We start from the raw sequence: 502 nt of genomic DNA, 5'->3' as shown, positions 1-502 counted from the left end.
GGGATCCATTTGGTATCTAAGGTGTGACTAGAATGGCTAGTGCAGAGCAGGTAGTAGGCTTGAAAATAAGGTTGCACATGGTGGATAGCTGAGTAAAGGGAAGTTGGTTGGGGAGTTCAAGCCAGTATAATTCTAGTAATGGTTTACAGTGGTGAGTGTGATATTTAGAGTTTGTGGCAAACTTTGCAGCTTTGTTGTAGCACTGTTCCATCTTGCTTAGATATAGAGAAAAAGTTAAGAGTATTGAATTATATTAAGAAAAGCAGAGTGCAAATAATACTACAGGAGACACATCTGGAAAAAGTGAGCATGTGATTTTGATAAAGAAATTATCTCAGGATAGAAATTCAGCATTATCAGGGACAAAGGAAAGGCAGAGTACTTGTATTAACTGTTAAATGAGCTCTAATAATGTTAGAGGAGGAAAAAGATAGTAATGGTAGATTTATGTTAGCAATGTTCTACTGATACAGTGGGAGGGTTATGCTGGGAAGTACCTAAA

Source organism: Protopterus annectens, chromosome 2.part0, assembly GCF_019279795.1.
Source record: "Protopterus annectens isolate FY-2018-M chromosome 2.part0, PAN1.0, whole genome shotgun sequence".
In the NCBI taxonomy this organism is placed as follows: Eukaryota; Metazoa; Chordata; order Ceratodontiformes; family Protopteridae; genus Protopterus; species Protopterus annectens.
This window is presented reverse-complemented; position numbering follows the sequence as displayed.